The 18,157-nt window shown below is 43.9% G+C and overlaps 1 long non-coding RNA gene across 1 annotated transcript; it reads left to right on the top strand.

The window, feature by feature from the left end:
* The first annotated feature begins 1,102 nt into the window (after positions 1-1,102).
* LOC136507952 (uncharacterized) lies at positions 1,103-1,575 on the top strand. The gene is made up of 3 exons (XR_010771799.1): positions 1,103-1,225; positions 1,321-1,350; positions 1,456-1,575. It is a non-coding gene; the product is annotated as an uncharacterized lncRNA (long non-coding RNA).
* Positions 1,576-18,157: the final 16,582 nt, after the last annotated feature.

An 18,157-nucleotide genomic window follows, 5' to 3' on the forward strand; every position in this document is an offset into this window, starting at 1 on the left:
TGATGACTTTTTGATTTGATTTCATTTATGGTCTAAAAATCATATTTTTTTTATTTGGTAAGTGGAAAAGCTTTTGAATGCCAAGATTTGGCAGCGGGCGCCAAGACCTAGGGGCATTCCAGCCCTTCCGCTCTTACAAAAATTTGAGCTGAAATGACGTTTCTATCCATATATAGTTGGGAATTTAGCCCTACAGCAGGGGGTAAATTGGTAAAATGGTCGCTGCAATAAGTATCCAGTGAAGCCCCCAAACCCCCAATCCTTTCCTTCTCCCCCAGTAACGCCGCTCCACCAGAGACCGTCCGCGCCCGCCGCTCCCCGTCGCCATCCGCTTCCTCGCGCCAAGGCGTGGAAGGCGTCTCCCTCTCCCACGCCCCCACACCCCGATGCCCGCCGATTCCCTCGACAAACTGGATCTGGGGCCGTTGCTCCAGCAGGAGTGCGACGCCATGGTGTCGGGCAAGGGCGGCGGCGCCGCGCGCTCGAGTTCGCCAAGCGCGTCGACAGGGCGCTCGAGCACCACGGCGAGGGCGCCGATCTCAAGCTCACCACCATTCGCCTCCACGTCGCCGCCACACCGATGCCATCCCCATCCTCGAGGGTGCACAACATCAAGGAATCACCTAGCTCTCGATTCCCAATCCCCTGACCCCGTCAGTTCATCACCGCGATGTGCATCATCAGGCTGCCGCCACGCAGCCCTTACCACGCCGCTGCCGCCGCCTAGGCCAACCTACAACTCGCCCCTTGTTGCAGCTGCCGCAGTGCTGCTGCCTGCCGGCGCCCCTTGCTGCCAGTGCCGCCGCCCCTTGTTCGCCCATGCGGTTAGCACTACCTTGCCTCCTTTGTTTACCCCCTTATATCACTATTATGAGAAAACGTTTAGGATAGGCCCGACAGATCACAAACTCTTTGTGTGCTTTAGTTCAACATTTGAAGATATAGTTTTCTTTTGGGGAAGCATTAGTCATTTCTTAATGTGTCGTGCATGTACTTATGGAATCTGGACAACAGTGTGTCTGACGGTGTAAGTTTGTCTGCAAACTCTGTCTAGATTGAAGCTCAAGTAGCTGTGTATTGCTTTTTGTAGGGATTTGGGGAACGCAGGCATCTCAGGCCCTCTAGTTCCAGATCTGGGAGGACTGAAGAACCTCCAGTACCTGTAAGAACTGCATAACTCGTTGGAACCACTGCAAGCATCATGGATTGCACTCGATGGGAGCAGGTGAGACTTTGCTTGTATCGTGTAATTGATATTAGTTATTTGATAGTCGGCTAGTGGTATGTCTTCTTATTGTAGCTGCCTCGATGGATTTGCAGGCAACCCATACCTGTCAGATGGGTGCCAAGGTCAGCAGCTCTCTAGAATTCACTTTTTTCTTTCAAGTTTACCTCCAGTTACCTGTTCATCGATATTCATTTTTCCTATACTCTTGTATTGTATGACGCTTGCAGATATCAATGAGTGCCAAAGTCTAGAACTCCAGATCAGAATCCAACAATGGAGGATTAAAGTTGTTCTTGTGTATCCAGCACACACAGCATAGATCCAAAGACAAAAACATGCAGTCCAGATGCAAGTTCAGTGTGATCTGATGATCTGTTAGTGAACTTTGGTGGACTTGTAGAACTTTGGTGACCTGTAGAACTGTCGGCTGTTGATGATCTTGTATTTTGATGATGTGATTCATTTGTATCATTGTTGAATGGTTAGAACTATTGTATGAACCATTAAATTATGGAGGAAATGATCTATTTGGATGTCTAATTATTATTGTTATTAAATTATATATGGTTTATTATTTATGATGGTTGTTTATATGGGCTTGGGTCGTAAAATTAGATGCAAACTCGGCTGGAATATTACTGAGCCAGTATGGTAAAAAAATAAAAAGGTTGTCAACAAATGGGCCAAAAAATGATCGGCCTGCATATGGGTCAATTGGGCTTATTCGAATTATAATTGTAAAAACTAGCCCATGCTATATGGGCCAACTGGGCTAAATTCGTTTTTATGACAATTTGTTTTCGTCATACTGTCTGTGCCACGTGATATCACTGGACACTTGTCAACGTCCCATCAAATATGTTATGACAAATATAGTGACAAATACCGTCGTCATAACCGGGTGACAAACGTGCAATTGTCACTAAGATGAATGACAACTGGGTCTGTTAGTCACAGAAGGGGGATTATGACCCACCTTCTATGACCACAGCCATATCGTCACTGTTGTGTCATAGAAGGGGTACAATGACAAGAAAAAGACTATAATTGTCACAATCAGTTAGTCATAGAAGGCCTAACCTCTTGTAGTGTTGTAACTTGACTAATGAATAAGCTATAAACAATAAGATGACTTTCTAGCAACATGAATTAAAGGGTGAGAAGAGCTCTAGCTTTTGCTAGATGTTCTTGACCCTCTGTAAGGACTTATCCTTTGGCAAAAGCTAGGACAAGCTGTACAGCTGTGAGGGCTACATGGCTCTGGCTCTAGCCTTTTGAAGATCCTTTTCTAGCTTGTTAGAGGTTCCCTTTTTGGCGCAAGAGGGGTGTGTTTTCGGGTTGGGTGTAGTGCGAACCCCTGTCTTTATGTGTATCGGCTGCGGTCGTTGTGCCATAGGGAAGGGGAGTCCTACATTCGTAGGCCACAGAAACCTTAGCGGCCCTAACTTGTTAGACGAGCCTTTGAAAGACTTTATATGATTTTTGGTGTCTCACGAGTAATTAACCCGCATATTTGGAAATCACGACTCACAGTGAAAGTGTACACCTCTGCGCAGAGTTTAACAAACTAGTATACTAGCCGTGCCCACGGATACGGGTGGCCCAAAAAACTGATGGAATAGATGTTCACAATTGAATTATGTTAATTTCTTATTTATGTTGTTTATATTCTATTCATTATTCATTTTCACTTGATCATGTGTTATGGGAATAATACTACCTTGTTGCTGATATTTGCCAAACATGATATACACTTAAAAGCTACATGCAGTTTAACTAGTGTCAGCCATTTGAGCCTCATAAACCCTGTGTTATATTTGCTGAGTTCGATATGGACTCACTCTTGCTATTCCCTCCACACCTCAGGAGGAGTTTAGGCTTGTGATCAACCAGTCAGTTGAGATCTAGTGGAGTGGAGTCATCACCTAAAGATCAGAGTGTCTTTCCACTGTTTGCTATCTAAGGTTATTTCTTTTATACTAAGTACGTTATATATTAAGCATTGTTTCTTGATACTACCCTTTATTTGTAGTTATATGTGAGATTTGACTTCCAGGGCTCACATATGGTGCAAATCTAGTTTTGTCCTTAAAATCGGGTGTTACACGTACCTTCACATTACGGCCGGATAAGTCACTCCGACCATGAAACCAATTAGCTCGTACGGGATGAGTTATTATATACTAGACCATTAGCATTGCCGGGAGGAGACGAGCTTTGTGACGCGGTCCTAACTCACCGCCGAATAGAGTGAACGGTGACTACCACGAACCATTGGCCGGGTTTGCAAGGGTGTGTGATGCGGGCTTTACCCAACTAGATGTAATCGATTCGAATCACCGTATCTCCCGGATTGTGAGAAACTTAGTCACTAGCCAGCATCGTAGTAATTTATGAAATATAATTGTTGACAGGTGGAAATTTATTTTGTTTGCTATGATGCTCTCTCTAATCAAGTGTGTTATGTAGGATAGTGCTAATGAAGCTCTAAATAGCTCAACTTTAATTTTGGAGCTAAAATTTGAATGTAAGGATTATTTGAGTAAGCTTTTTGCAAAGTGTTGCTACCAATTCACTCTTCTAAATATAGTCCTGCATATCCTTGGTGTCTTTTATTTTATTTCCTGACGGGTAGTACAATTGAGTACTTAGGGTTTTATCCACTCTGTTGCAGGTGACACTCTCTATAAAGGTTACTGTATCAGTTGCTTTAGTCCCGCAGTGGACGCCGCTGAGTAGAGGCCAATGGGCATGGTCGTGTTCTTATACCCCTCTCTTGTGCTTTTGGTTGGAGGTGGTTTCTAACCTCGCAGTGTATTGAACATGTGACAATGTGTTAGTTTCAAAACTATGTTGCTTTGTGTTAGTTTCAAAACTATGTTGCTTTCAAGTATCAGATTTGAACTTGGTGTTGTAATAAATAATTGTGAACTCGGTTTGTAATTTGAATTTCCGTTGCGAACTCTATATATTATGATGTTGTTAACACTGGATTTTGGTCGATTCTGGAGGATGACGGGTGGACCCGCATGCGGGAAGAAAGGTGTTCGGCAAACGAAACAGGCGGTCGGCTAACTGCTTGTGCGGTCGGTTATTCCAGAAGGCGGTGACTCCATTCGGGAAAATAGAAGATGGCAGGCAATGCCGATCGGAAAGATGAAAGTTGTAATAATAAAGAAATCTAAAAGTTTAGGGTAAGGAATCGTAAGTTTCCAAGTTTGTTTAAAAGTTCCTTTGTGAATCGTAGTCCTCTAGGACTCGTGTTTTGTCCAGGGTATAAATATTGACCCTCGACCATTGTAATAAGGGTTCACAACCAAATCAATACAACCGGCCCCGTGCCAACTTTCGAGTCCTTTTGTCGTGTCGTCGAGTTCTTCGAGAGGAGTCATCGATCCGTCGACCTCCGTAAGTTCCGACAACCTTGTTATCATGTTTAGTATCATGCGGTGGATTTAGACGTGATGCAAGTAGTCTTGTTTGTTTTCAATGATCGTGCGGCGGATCTTTGCTTGACAATCAAGAAGTCTTTGCTTATGCTTTGCTTATGAGTAAATACCGTGCGGCAGGCGTTTGTTCAATATGCTTAGTGAAAGCAAGATAGTTATCGGCTCTATTAGATATGGCAAATCTAAATAGATTCATTAAGTTATCCAGTGTTGCATGTTTTAAATATTTTATATATTTGTAACACACTTCTGCCCAATCTAGATCGATATTGTTCGGCCCTCTCTTATGGTTTTATTCGTGCTTCAATGATCATTATTTTCGTATTACCTTCGCAAATAGATAATACGCTCGTAATGGCTGAATTATTTTGATCTAGATTGTCATATGTCGTGGGTTCATGCGGTTTAATTACGTTTAAGCTTTGACGAAACTAGGTGTCGTGCGGTAGATGCAGGTTTTAGATTATTTTAAGTGTATTTATTTGCACGTTCCTTCTTCATGGACCCCAACTCGGCTAGATTGCTGAGCTTGGTTATGTATTAACTCATGATTAATTCTACTTGTGCAAACATGTCATCCCGTGCACATGCATCCGGTAATTGTATCTTTACTTGTGTTCATCTTACGATTAACCGAATGGTTTATAAACTTGTTGGCAGACAGCTTTCTATAGCCGTGTGTCGTTGTAAGTGGCTTCAGGGCCATATATATGGAACTGTCTGGTCTCACCCGACATGTTCTGGTTTGGCATTTAATTGTTTTATCCCTTGTTAGTTTTCAGGTCAAACTGACTGGCACGTTTCCAGATCACGAGGCACCCGGGAATCCGATTGAAGCCACGCTTTCTGGCTTGCTGTGTGTGAGGCACAGTGCGTAACATTTTGTGTCAACACACTTTTTGGCACGCCCGGTGGGACCAATCTGTTAGTTTAAGATGGCGTCTGAGATCAACAATGATCATGTTCTGGATGTGAGCATGACAGAATTGCCAGATAATTACAGGGATTTAATGCTACAAGCATGTGAGCAATACCAACGAAAGTGCTTGATGTCTTTTTCCAAAAACAAGAGCAATAAAGTGTTTCAAAAGCAGTCAATGCCAAGGGTTCTTCTTCCGCATCAAACTGATTACACTGAAGAGGAGGATGCTCAGAAGATGGCAGCCCTGGTTTATAAAGCTATGGGAGAAACCATGACAAACCATCACACAGCTTTTCTGAATACCTTTCGAGCAATCATGATCAGTACTTTTGGTCCAATGGTTGATAAATACTTTGAAGAAAATGTTGGACCACTCAGTGGACCGACGCTTTTCAATGTTCCAAAGTATCAGGAGAAGCCTATTGGAAAAGAAGTGGCGTCGCCTTCAAATATAGGTGGATTGACTCACACTGAAAAGCAATCACATCCCACCTATGGCCAGGTGACATTTGGTACCACAGGAGAAGTGCCACCTTCAGCTTATAGAGTTTCTCCAGCATCAAACAGATTGCAGAAGAATATGTATGGAGATGGGTATCAAGAATTTACTAATTACAGTGCTATCAATGCTGTGCCAAATCCAGGGTATAGGAGTGTTTCAGGATTGCCTTCTGGAGTGCAAGTACAAGGAAATCAGGATTCAGGCATTGATGTTTTGATGCATAGGATGGCTGACATGATGCAAAATCAGTTCGGCTTGAAGCCAAAGAATCAATCTTATTCATACAAGTCTCCTTATCCAGAATGGTACAACAGAGTGGCGTTACCTCCAAGGGTGAAGCCTCCAACAGATTTGACCAAGTTTTCTGGTCAAGATGATACTAGTACCATAGAGCACGTCAGTCGGTACTTGATGCAGCTTGGAGAGGCTGCTTCAGATGAAGCTTGGAGGATTCGATATTTTCCTTTGTCTCTTACAGGACCAGCTTTCACGTGGTTCACATCTTTACCAGCTCATTCCATTGGTACGTGGGCAGAGCTAGAGCAGAAGTTTCATTCATATTTCTACACGGGTACTAATGAGAAAAAGTTGGTTGATCTCATGAGTCTGAGGATGAGAACAAATGAGACACCATTGGAATATCTTTGCAGATTTAGGGAGACCAAGAATATGTGTTATTCTCTGAATTTACCAGATGATCAACTACCTGGAATGGCTATAGCAGGAATGTTGCCGAATATCAGGGAAAAGTTGTTCGGCATGGAGTTTGATGATCTTGGCCAACTTGCGCAGCGTTTAGCAGCTATGAGTAATCAGGCCCAAGGATTCAGGAGAGATAATCGCTTTTAGAAGAACAATGCCACTAATGAGGTGTATCAAGGTTTTCTGGAGGAAGCGACTGAGTATATTGATGAAGATGAGATAGCTACGGCTGAGTTGAATTGGGCAAAGGAACCCACTCAAGTTAGTCAACGCTGGTTGAAACAACAAAAGGGAACCTATGATTTTGATGTTACTAAGGCAGACAGGCTTTTTGCATTGTTGATAAAGGAAGGACGCATCAAGCTGCCAGAAGGACATCCTATGCTACGTCCTGAAGGAGTGAAAGACAAAAAGTATTGTGGCTTCCATAACACTAATTCTCACTCTATCAATGATTGCCGAGTGTTCAGAATACGAATCCAGAAAGCTATCCAAGAGGGACATTTGAGGTTTGATGGCAAGATGAAAATTAATGATCAGCCTTTTCCACAAAATATGATTTCTTTCTCTGTGAATATGGTCTCTGCCAATGATCTCAAAGGTAAAGGCAAGGTGAAGGTGTTGACTTCTGATAGAGCAAAGGAAAGTGGTGCTGTTGACCCGGATCGGCAAGTCACCAATAGAGAACTGCAGCAACGAGTTCGGTTTCAAAATAGCCGAACCGAGAAAGGTCAAACTTCCAAACCCAGAGTTACATCACGTATTTTGCTAAACAAGTGGCAGAGAGAGCAAGAGAAGGAATACTATAAGAAGCAATGGTTTATGGAAGAATGCCGGAGGTATGAAGAAGAGGTATACCGAAGGAAGCAAGCAGAATACATGACAGAACAGGAGCAGTCTCATTGGGGTTGTTCGTTCTTTAGACATTGTTGGAATGAAGGCTTGAGGTTGCCTGCAAGGAATAATTGTCCAGAATGTAGTGCTCAGTACTCCAAGTATAGGCAATCTCGAGTCAACCGCCGTCCTGTTTATGAAAGACTTGGAACGAAGGTTCCTGAAGATGATTGGCGCCTAAAAATAGATGATTTTGAGAATCAGCAACGGAAAAGAGTTGCGGGTCAAGGTTGGATTCATGATAGAGTGCATGATGAAGAAGCTGACTTCTATAGATACGTATGGCAAAAAGGACAATGGTGTCCTCCAGGCCTGAGGAAAAGTCAGAAAAGAAGAGTGCAACGGTTGAGGAATAGGGAGTTGGAACAGGAAGTTACCGAAACAAAGCAAATATGGCGTCCTAAAAAGAAGCCTGATGGATGTGGTCCTTCGGCTAATGCTTGCATGGCTTTCTTCCTCCCATCAGAGTTTATAGCTCCCGAAAGCCAAGATGTCCAAGAAGAGGTGTACTCTAATTTTGATGAAAGTGAATGTCAGGATTTGATGGCTCAGCTTGTATTAACGCAGCAGGCTGTTTTTGACAAACCAATCAAGAATCGTCACTTAAGACTACTCTATTTAAAAGGATATGTCAATGGCAAGCCTTTAACCAAGATGTTTGTTGATGGAGGGGCTGCTATTAATATCATGCCTTATACTACCTTCAGAAAGCTTGGGATGACTAATGAAGAATTGTTGAAAACTGACATGGTGCTTAGGGACTTTGCTGGCAATCCTTCCGATACCCGAGGTGCTATCCATGTTGAGCTGACTATTGGGTCAAAAACTCTGATTACTACCTTTTTTGTCATTGATGGCAAGGGGGCATATAGTCTACTCTTGGGCAGAGATTGGATCCATGCTAATTGTTGTATTCCTTCAACTATGCATCAAATTCTCATTCAATGGATTGGAGATGACGTTGAAGTTGTACATGCTGATAATTCGGTAAGTGTTGCTGCCACAGAATCTACCTATTGGGAATATGAAGGCGTCGATTGTTTCTCTGGAAAAGTGTGGAAAGAAGGTCCTGTAAATGTTTTCAGCGAGGGCCAACAGCCGATCCAAGCAGTCGGCTCTCATAGCGATTTTTAATGGGAAACCCCGTCGATGGCAACAAAGGAAAGTTGGGGCGTGGTTTTATGTCGGCTGATAAGTTGGAAGAAATTAATGTTGGTGATGGTTCTAAGCCAAGGCCGATGTATATTAGTGCAAAGTTAGACCCAGAATATAAATCAAAGTTGATAGATCTGTTGAAAGAGTTTAAAGATTGTTTTGCTTGGGATTACACGGAAATGCCTGGATTGGATCGTTCCATTGTTGAGCATCGATTACCCATTAAACCTGGATTTCGTCCTTATAAACAACCTCCACGGAAGATATACAAAGAGGAAGTATTGGCCGATGTGAAGAAGGAGATTGAAAGATTAATAGAAGCAAACTTCATTCGGCCATGCAAGTATGCAGAGTGGATTTCAAATATAGTACAGGTATACAAGAAAAATGGAAAAATGAGAGTTTGTATAGATTTCAGAAATCTTAATAAGGCAACTCCCATGGATGGTTACCCAATGCCAGTTGCTGATTTACTAGTAGATGCAGCAGCAAGTTATGAAGTCATTAGTTTTATGGATGGTAATGCTGGCTATAATCAAATTTTTATGGCAATGGAAGATATTTCTAAAACAGCTTTCATATGTCCTGGTCATATTGGTTTGTTTGAATGGATAGTCATGACATTTGGGTTAAAGAATGCCGGTGCAACTTATCAAAGAGCTATGAATTATATTTTTCACGAACTAATCGGCAAGATTGTAGAGATCTACATCGATGATGTAGTAGTCAAGTCTAGGAATCATAAAGGACATTTAGCCGATTTAAGAAAGACTCTGGAGTGCACAAGAAAGCATGGCTTGAAGATGAATCCAAACAAATGTGCCTTTGGAGTTTCGGCTGGAGAGTTTTTGGGATTTTTAGTTCATAAAGGAGGAATTGAAGTTGGGAAAAAGAGCATGGAAGCAATAGACAAAATTGTGCCGCCAACCAATCTCACAGAATTACAGTCATTGTTAGGCAAAATCAATTTTGTAAGAAGATTCATATCCAATCTATCAGAGAGAGTTTTGCCCTTTTCTCCTTTATTAAAGCTCAAGAAGGATCAAAAATTTGTATGGGGTGACATACAACAAAAGGCTTTTGATGAGATCAAACAATATATGAAGGCACCACCTGTGCTAGTACCTCCACAACTTGACAAGCCTTTTAAGTTGTATGTGGCGGCTGATAGCCTAACGATAGGATCGGCCCTTATGCAAGAATTTGAAGGAAAAGAAAGAGTCGTAGCTTATCTTAGCCGAAAACTACTAGACCCGGAAACAAGGTATTCGGCTACAGAAAAGCTTTGCTTGTGTGTGTATTACTCATGTACCAAATTTCGGCACTATTTGTTGAATGCCGAATGCGTGGTAGTTTCTAGTTTTGATGTGATCAAACATATGTTATCGATGCCAATTTTGAATGGAAGAATTGGCAAATGGATTTTAGCATTGTCAGAATTTAATTTAAGGTACGAATCGGCAAAGGTGGTAAAGGGTCAAATTATTGCCGATTTTATTACCCAACATCGGGATCTTTCTGTTGAGGCGATAAGCATTGTGCCTTGGGCCTTGTTCTTCGATGGATCATCTTGTAACAAAGGTGGTGGTGCTGGTATTCTCTTGATTTCCCCACAAGGGAAAACTTTTGAGTATGCGGTTCCTATTGAGTTTCATGTTACTAATAATCAAGCAGAGTATGAAGCATTGCTTAGAGGGCTTCAGCTTCTTATAGAAGTAAAGGCCGTTGCTGTTGAAATCTTTGGGGATTCTGAGTTGGTGATTAACCAACTGAATGGTCAGTATGATTGCAAGAACAATGTGTTAAGAGAATATTATGAGGAGTGTAGAGAACTTTTGAAGAATTTCCTGGTAGTAACCTTGCATCATATCCCTAGGGAGTACAATGAAGAAGCAAATAAGTTAGCTCAAGCTGCTTTGTGAATCGTAGTCCTCTAGGACTCATGTTTTGTCCAGGGTATAAATATTGACCCTCGACCATTGTAATAAGGGTTCACAACCAAATCAATACAACCGGCCCCGTGCCAACTTTCGAGTCCTTTTGTCGTGTCGTCGAGTTCTTCGAGAGGAGTCATGCGGTGGATTTAGACGTGATGCAAGTAGTCTTGTTTGTTTTCAATGATCGTGCGGCGGATCTTTGCTTGACAATCAAGAAGTCTTTGCTTATGCTTTGCTTATGAGTAAATACCGTGCGGCAGATCTGCCGCGTCCCCTGCTGGATCTGCTATGTCCCGCCGGAGGTTGTCGAGGGGAGAGAAAGGGGCGGGGCGGCTGGTGTCATGGGGAGAGGCAGGTGAGAGGCAGTCAGCGTCGCAGAGAGAAAGGGGTGGAGGATGCACGCCTAGCTAGGGAGAGGAAGGGTCGCGGTAGGGATAGCAACAGGACAGGTCGGCGCCGGTTGGAACATACATGGACCCGCACCCGAAACCTGACACAAAAACCCGCCCCAGCCCTAGACTATTATTTGCGTGGAAACCCACCCCTGCCCCTGAACCCGCTGGGTCTCTTTGCTGCAGGTTTGGCTTCTATGTGAGCCCTTCCTTCTGTCCCTGTTCTGTCTTTGGGCGTGTTTGTTTCCGCTCATAAGCGCGTTGGCGATCGAGACGAGCGGAAAACGCTAGATAATCCAGCCGAACGGTCTGCGGCGCTTGCGCATCTCGTAGCAAAAAATGAACACGGCTATGGTGGTGGTGGTATGCAATCAGAGCTGCTGTGGTATGCAAATAAATGAACCCGTGGTGGTGGTGGTGGTGGTATGCACATTTCGCATTTCATCCTTAAAACTAAGCACTCCCCTTTATGACATCTTTCAGGAGAGGGGTCAAATTAAACAGATGGAGATTATTCGGTTATGGCATCTCGATTCGTTTCTTGCGGTGGTATGCAATCCAATCCGTGTGTGTCCCTCCCACGGTCGGTCAGTCAATAACCACGGGTCACAGCATCACAGCCTCACAGCCTCCCGTGGTGGCGGTGGTGCCCCACTTTTATTCCCTTCCCTCGTTCTTTAATCTATGGTGGTGGCGGTGGCGGTGGCAGTAGAGAGACGAGGTTTGGGCTCTTTTCCTGGGCTTGGGAACACACGGCACAGAAATGGTAGAGATACGCAGCATCAGAGCTGCTGCCTACTTCTTGCTCTTCTCTTTGCTTGTGTCTCAGAGGCTTGGCTCTTGTGCTTCCATCAACGAACAAGGTGGGCGCAAATAATTTTCTGATGGGGCAATATTAAAACAGATGACAGACTAGGTTCTTGAAATGTATTAGTGCCTAAGCAAATTCTACTGGTGTTATTTTTCAGGGAAACCTCTTTTGAGTTTCGGAGAGAGAGTAGCAGACGATCCTACTGGATCTTCATTGAATCGGGGAGTGAGTTGCTCAGATGATGGCAAGGTGGTGGCGTTGTAAGTGCTGTTCTCGTTGAATCTTCAGTTTTCTTCTGCTAATCTCAGTACTTGGTAGATTCAGAGTTCAGGGTAAAGTGTCTCTTAGTTGCAAACTGAATATATTGTAAGGGCCGTAAGGGCCCATTTAGAATGCAAAAATTTCACAAGAACCATATAGGAATTTCACAAGAATCAGTTTAATTTTATAGGAGAAATGCAGAAATAGGGAAAATTCCGTGTGTTCCAAACAGGGCCTAAGTAACCCTAATTTAAACCACTCTTGCAACAGGTTCCGCCGCGGCCCGCCCTGGCCTCTCGCGCGCTCTCCTTGAAATGATGGGCCTCGGCCCATCAGCCTGCAGCAGCCCAGCCAAGTAGCGCCGCAGCCGCCGCCACGCCCGCTCCTGCTCGCTCTCCACGGCAAGCGGGGCCCGCACATCAGCGCCACCGATACATGGGGCCCGCCTGTTAGCAGCCCCCAGCAGCCCGATCGCCTCCCTCCCCGCACCTCATGCTCTGCCGCTCGCCCGCGGTTAGCAGCGTCGCCGTCACCGCTCCCCCACCCTTGTCGTTCCTCCACTCGTAGTGGCAGCACCGCCGCTATAAATAGCGGCCACCACCGCCCCCCCTCTCTCTCTCTCACTCGCAGCCGTCCCAAGCCCCCAAACCCTAGCCGCCGCCGTTTCCAAGCTCGCCGCTGTCGATCTCCTCCTCCGCCACTTCCCAGCTGACGCGAGCACGCCGACAAGCTTTGCGGCATGGTAAGGACCACTCTCATGCTCTTCGCGCTCTCTCTCTCTCCCATTGCACGGCCACACCCTGAGCCCCACCGTCGCTCACGCCACTGTCCCTGGTCTTCCTCTGACGTGGAGAAGGGACTGGACGAGGGCGCCGTCCCGAGCACTCCCGTCCCCATGCCAACCGCGTGGGCGCTAGCGCCCTCGCAGCGCCCCCCGTCACGCAGAGCGCCGCTCCGGTGACCATCACCACGCTGGCGGCCCTCAGCCGTCCAATCTACAGCCAACGGCCCAGATCGAATCCATCCATCCCCACCCTGCCTCGGTCCATGTGCATCCACCGTCGTGGCTCACCGGCCTGACCCAACCCCAGCCTGCCGCATGGTAGTCAACACGGGCGCAGCAGTCAACGCGGGAACCGCCCCTGTAACACCCTAGACCCGACACACGGCCCAGGCCCACTCTGCCGATGGGTGGACCCCACCTACATAGCAAGCCGCTTGCGCTTTCGTCCTCGATTCGCGCGAAACAGTTAACCGAATGTTCCTATGTGCCCTTGGCATGGCTATTTAAGTCAGTCTGGCGAACCTCGAGTCAGTAACTCGTGTGAACAGTACAGGGTTACATCATTTTTTAGCTGCAGTACTTGTGTGAACAGTACCCATGTTACAGCATTTTCCACTGCGGTAGCCCGAGTTTGGCCCGGCCCAACAGTACCCGAGTTACAGCATTTTTGCCGCTGCAGCAGCTCTAGTTTGGCTTGGCCCAATTCGGTTCTACAGTGCCTGCAACTACAGTCTTGAGCTGCATCCCGTGTAGCTACTGTAGCCCCAGCCCAACTGTGATCCGGCCTATTTTGGCCCACAAGCAGGATGTTACAGTCACCCCCTAAGGATACGATGTCCCCGTTGAATACCAGATGGCGGGGCACCGACCAGGAACTCCTCTCTTGGCCACATCCGTGCATCCAGGCGCATTGCCATGCTGTGTCCTCGCTGGGCCGACGCGCATGCGCACCATGCCCGCACATCTGACCCGCCACGTGTCCGTGAAACCGCGAGAGTCGGCTCTGAATACCTAATGTAACACCCCAGACCCGGCACACGGCCTAGGCCAACTTTGCCGAGGGGTGGACCGCACCTACATAGCAACCCGTTTGTGCTTTCATCCTCGCTTCGCGCAAAATGGTTAACCCAAGGTTACAACAGTCCTTGGCTCGGCTATTTAAGTCAGTCTAGCGAACCTCGAATTCACAGTTCGGCACTAAAGCTCGCCGCTACAGTAATTCAAGGGAACAGTACCCGACTCACAGTGCTGTGATGCTACAGTAGTGATGCTTCTTAATCTTATTTGTTTAATCCTATTAATTTGATTAATGTTTATTCAATGCCTTTTTAATTAAAAGCACCTTAGGTTTATGCTTCGATCTTTCATAAATCAAATGATTAACTTGATTAATACCAATTTAAATGTTTCTTAATTATAATTTGTTTAGCTTAAACGCGAGACATATAATGATTCAATTAGATGCTCTCACATGCTTTAAAGTTTTCTAAATTAAATGTTTAAATGGAATAACTTGTATATAACATTTATAATTAAAATATGGCTAAGGTTTAATCTCGTGTTTCCTAATTCAATTTTAATTTGTCTTAATTCAACTTTAGGATGTTTTCTGCAATGCCCATCACCTTGTTTTGGTATCTAAAATAAATGCAGCCTATAGTTCTACCTTCTATGTGTTAATGCAATTCGTGTGATAGTCGTTCCGTTTCAACGATAGCTCCGTTTTCAGTCGTTCTTGCGCTTTCGTGACCATTGCAACGAGCTGTGCCTTTAGTATGCTCTTTTTAAAGCTTTTCCTTTTGAGTGATGTAATGTTCTTAGTCATGTCTCCTTGTTTGTCTGTTTGTTCTGCTTGGTTGCTATGAGTAGGACAGCGGTTCATGAGCGCTGAGGACCGACAGGTGAAGCAAAAACTGAAGACCAGAATATAGAAGTTGAACACTTCTGAGATGCTAGAATATGGGTAAAAGGCAAGTGCCCCTTGACCATGTTCTCACCTATGCAACTTTAAATTACTTTACTTTTATGCATGTGTCTAATCTTGCAAACCCTAAGGATTTCCTAGACTGCTTGTTGATCATTCCTTGTACCTAGGTTTAAGCATGGGTAGCTGTAGTTATGCTTCGCTGCTCCAACCCGCAGATGACACAATGATATAAGATCTATAATCCTGACTAATGGCTTATGCAACGGAGGATATAAAGTTGGTTTTTTAGCAACATGGATCATGTTTAAGGGGAATGAGTACCTTGGGCCCCTTCTTTTTGGGTACTTATGTCCACCCTCGCTAAGGACCGGTTCAGGAGCAACCACCCGGGATATACCATGCAACCTCAAGCCACATGGCTCTGGCTTGACGTAGTAGCAGACCTTCTGCTAGTAGTGTTGCAGCTTTCTAGGTAGGCGCAAAAGGGGGGTCTAGGTCATTTAGTGTGGTAATTGGGGTCTCGCTAGGGAGGCTTCAGGTCTATTACTTGGGCTACCTAAGGGGACAGTTACCATATGCCTAGACTTAAACCTTGCGTGTTGTCACCTACTAGTAGATGTTTGTTCATTGCATGATTATGTGTTGTGTTTGAGAAAAGGTTTAAAGTAAGTTTAGTAAGTCATTTGTCTCTCTTTCTAGCCTGTCTCTGTCTTTTCTCTACTAAAATCCTTGATTTCTTGACCTTAATCTTTGCATTGGAGTTTCACAAGATATTCTTCTTCTACTCCAAATCACGCCTTTGAGTTCATCATCCATCAACCATTGGTGAAAATGTCCTAGGAGTTTTTTGGCCTTTTCTGGAATACTTTCCCGGGTTTCTGCGAGCATAATCTATTTTTTAGATGCTCCAAAATACCTTTTCATGAGCTCCAAATACTTTAATTGGGTTCATCGTGTTCCAAAGTGTCTCCGAGAATTTTCCCCCAATTTTTGAGTCTCATAAACCCCGTGTTATATTTGCTGAGTTCGACATGGACTCACTCTTGCTATTTCCCCCACACCTCAGGAGGAGTTAGGCTTGTGATCAACCAGTCAGTTGGGATCCAGTGGAGTGGAGTCATCACCTAAAGATCGGAGTGTCTTTCCGCTATTTGCTATCTAAGGTTATTTCTTTTATACTAAGTATGTTATATATTAAGCATTGTTTCTTGATACTACCCTTTATTTGTAGCTGTATGTGAGATTTGACTTCCGGGGCTCACATATGGTGTAAATCTGGTTTTGTCCTTAAAACCAGGTGTTACAAAGTGGTATCAGCTCAATGCTGACTGTCGGACGCAAGCCTAGTTAGCACTAGTCGATTTGCAAAACTTATTTTGCTATCAAATTATTTTTCTAGCTCCTTGATCATTGATTGGCTAATTCTCATCCTTGTCTGTTGTAACCCCTCCTTGGATAGCTACCTTTGAGCTATTGCTTTCATATCTCCTTGAATTTTTGTTTTAGATGATTAACTAAATTTTCTAGTCTCATCATATTCAAATTGTCGATGGCCTTTCATCTTCTATAACCCAACCTTTAGGATGCCCACCTTCGCTACAGAAGCACGTGTAGTTTCGATGTTGTGATGCATGTTTGTCTTGCTTGCTATGTTGCTTGTATGACATCTCAATGTTTGTGTTCCAAAGAAGACCCTGAAGATGAAGTTTCAAAGTTAAGTAAAGCCCTTGCACTACTACAGAATGGACTTGTTGTCCCAGGCGGTAACAGCCTTTAGTCCCGGTTACCGCGCCGGGACAACGATCCCGGGACTAAAGGTGGAACCTTCAGTCCCGGGTCATCGAGCCGGGACTAAAGAGGGACCTTTAGTCCCGGTTGGTAACATCAACCGGGACTAAAGGCCCTCCAGCCGAGCAAACCTGGCGCACCCTTTAGTCCCGGTTGGTAACACCAACCGGGACTAACGGTTCACCCTTTAGTCCCGGTTGGTAACCCCAACCGGGACTAAAGGTTCCTTTTCTTTTTCATTTTTTTTTGTTTAATTTGTTTTCAGTTCAGTTACACGTATTTGTTTAATATATAATATGTTTTTATGTATGTATTCTACGCTGCTAATATAAATACACGCATGCGTATAATTACATCTAATTCTCATCTTGAGCATTATTATATTCGAATAAAGTATGAAACTATATATATTATAGATATATATATGTATATATACAACACTTTCATAATCTTGTTCTCGAAAATAACGATATCAATAAACATTTAATTTACATCATTTATTCCTTAGGATCAAAGTAGAACTCGCCGTTGGGATTTAGCACTTTTTCTAGAAGATATCCTGCTATTGACTCTTGAACTGCTTTCAGATGGTCTTTTTGCATGACCCTTCGTTTCAACCATTCAGTCTTGCATTTGAAATAAAAGGAAAAGTATTAATACACATATATGTATATATATTCATTTAAAAATAAATAAAAATTGATATATACGTACTCTGAGGACATCTTCAGGAGTTCTTCTTATGTGCGCAGTGATAAATTCACAAACGTAGTATCCACACAAGTTATTACCTGGTTCCTGCCGCAAACACCACTGTACGAGAAGAAGATTATTCTCATCATCTCACACATAAATTGAAGTACGATATAGTAATTAAACACGTGGGGAAGTGTATATAGTACAACTTACTGGTATTTCAACTGCATTAAGTGGTGCCTTGCAATCCTTGCGATGTTGCCGAATAAACTCTTTCCAAACCCTGTGCGACCAATAATGTACGATCGTTAATAAATTATGGCAAAGTCTATTCAATAATAGTTGTGCGCGAGAGATCGAAATTACCCCTGGATAATGTCTATCATATCTTGGTATAGTGCCCGTTCTTTTCTCAACGAGTCAAAGATTAGTAACCGACTTGAGTTTAACTCAATGACAATGAGTATCCAGTGAAAACTCCATTGGTTTATACACACACGTACATGCATATAAGTTGTATTGATATTACATAAAATGTGTAGACTACATTATTATTAACACTTACTCAAAGTTGTACGGGAAAAGTATTGTTGTCTTGTCGTGCTGCTTCACGAAGAACATCATGATATTCTCCTGTGCTTCAGATACCCATCGCTCCTTGACAATAATACCGGTTTTGTATACGATATAAGGATCAATGAAGCCAACA

The sequence above is a fragment of the Miscanthus floridulus genome, chromosome 15, assembly GCF_019320115.1.
Source record: "Miscanthus floridulus cultivar M001 chromosome 15, ASM1932011v1, whole genome shotgun sequence".
NCBI classification, from domain to species: Eukaryota; Viridiplantae; Streptophyta; class Magnoliopsida; order Poales; family Poaceae; genus Miscanthus; species Miscanthus floridulus.